Source organism: Pundamilia nyererei, unplaced genomic scaffold (genome assembly GCF_000239375.1).
Source record: "Pundamilia nyererei isolate P.nyererei 1_Seehausen unplaced genomic scaffold, PunNye1.0 scaffold00079, whole genome shotgun sequence".
NCBI classification, from domain to species: Eukaryota; Metazoa; Chordata; class Actinopteri; order Cichliformes; family Cichlidae; genus Pundamilia; species Pundamilia nyererei.
Genome location: NW_005187480.1, coordinates 2,710,219 through 2,712,698, shown reverse-complemented (window position 1 = coordinate 2,712,698; position 2,480 = coordinate 2,710,219).

Sequence of the window (2,480 nt, the reverse complement as noted above, 5' to 3'; positions counted from 1 at the left end):
GTGACTCCTGTGATTAAAGCATCTTTCTTTCAGCTTAACGAGTGAACCGTCAGCTCGTTCAAACACGTTAAAGCCGTTTGGCTTGACACCACCGAACAGAGGCAACAATATAACATAGCTAACATTGCAGTGAATCCTGCTTGTGCCGTGATATTCAGGACTGCAAACCGAGCAGCATCACTGACTTTCAGCTTGTTGTGTTTGTGGATATATGACTGACTTTAATTATCCATAAAATCATCACATTCTCTGTAAGATTAAGGTATTTCAGAAACTGCTGATACTGGGATTTTCCCACATAACCATCACTAGTTTACAGAGACTAGAAAAAGAGACAATATCCAGTGGCAGTTTTCTGTGTAAAATAAGAACAATTTGATTGCTTCAAGCGGATGGGAAGAAAACATAGCTTGTTACAATCAATGCAGAAGAGCATCTCAGAATGCATAACACATCAAGCTTTGAAGCAGATCGGCTACAGCTGCAGAAGACCACACCGGGCGCCACTTCTGTCACCAAAGAAGAGGAAGATTCTGCAGGTCTATCAATATTAGATAATAGAAGATTGAAAAACTGTTATCTATATAGCTAGATACTTGCTTCTAATAAAAGATATTTGAAATGAAAAACTTATCTAATCTGATTAGTCTCAATTTTTGCTCTGATGTTAGATTGATGGGGTCAGAATTTGACATAAACAACATGAAAGCATGGATCCATCCTGTCTTCTTGGCACAAAGTAATCTTGATCTTATATGTATGGAGACAGCCCCACCTGCTTGTAAGATTGTGTGGTTCAAAAAGTACATCATCAGCAATGCATGATGCAGAGTAACTGCAATATGTGACACTTTAAGCTCATTGTTGACAGAAGTCTCTGTGTTTGTGGGAAATAGATCAGTGTGTGGCTGCAGAATCCCATCAAAGCTGACTGGAAATGATTCGAGCCCGAGTTAAAGGTCAAAGGTCAAATTTTTATTCCACGTCACTAGTGCATGGAATCACATTTGACTTATATACTATTTATTTATCTTTTTCAACTGCCAGCATTTCAGCAGTTGCTATGTAAGCATTATGTGTATAGATAGTTTACTTAGGCTGTGGGACTCATTCATGTATCCGCTTATCCTTTTCAGGGTCGCGGGGGGTGCTGGAGCCTATCCCAGCTGTCATAGGGTGAGAGATAGAGATATCTATAGATATTTTGAAATGCATTTCAAAATATACAGAAATGGCCAAAAAATATATGCGCTAAAATAAGTTTTAAAATGTATTTATATAGGACTGGGTACAAGATTTGGCTGTTTTTAAGCCTCCACGTTGTGAGTACGCCGTCATTCAAACAAAGATAAGTCAGCTTGAGTACTGTGAGTAAAATGCGTTTGATTCCCCCCGAACATTCAGATTAGTGCAAGCATAAATTCATTCATGAGGGGAAATTACAGTGAGAACATGTGGAGGCTCTGTTAGAGGGATAACATAGTGAGTTCAGTGCATTGATGTGACATTATCCTGAAGGATTTAGTTATTCTCTGTGGTTAAAGAAATTGCAGTAATAAATTCATATTTATTATAAATAATCCTAATTATACATCTTGCTTCCTTGTTTGTGTCCTGTGTCACTAAAAATACATTCTGTATACCCTGGACAGGTCGCCAGTCTGTCGCAGGGCTTGTTTGTTAAAATGATAAGTTATTAATTGAAATCTAAAACAAGTTTTTTCTGTGAAAAACTATCAACACTATAGAGGGCTAAAATAATTTTGTGAAAAAGTGAATTCCACACCAGCTACAGGAATAAATAAAATGGAGAAACTTATACAAAACCAAAAAGGGGCAAACATTAGAGAACAGGTCACACAGCATTTTCTACCCACAGTTTGAACTGAACAACAACTAACATGTATTTATTCAACTTACAGTGAAAACAAACAGAAATTAGGGTGTAAAATGTAAAAACTTTTATTGATGTTAACTTGAAGTATCTATATTTGTCTTTGTTTTAAAACGATTCAAAGTTATCGATATACATTACTCCTGAAACAATGGGATGGTTAACTGCCAGTTGTTAAAGTGAACATTATCGACATTAGTATTGACGGTGACATTTCTTGCGACATTTTCAGTTTGTTTTTCTGCTAGTGACAGGAGTGTCCCGGCAAAACCTCAGTTCTACACCGAGTAAAGGTTGATGATTTTCTCTACAAAATTACAAATCCTTTGTGGTGGCGTATTCTGTGTTATCAGACCGGAAGTGCTGCGGCTGCTCCTGTGAAGGTGTTTGAGAGGCTGCTGAAGAACATCATCTCCTCCTCCATCCCAGACACCACAGATCCGCTGCAGTTCGCCTACAGATCCAACAGATCCACAGAGGGTGTTATCGCCCACGTCCTACACACCACTCTCAGCCACGTGGACAAGAAACAGGGTAACTATGTGCGAATGCTGTTTGTTGATTACAGTTCAGCGTTTAACACAAT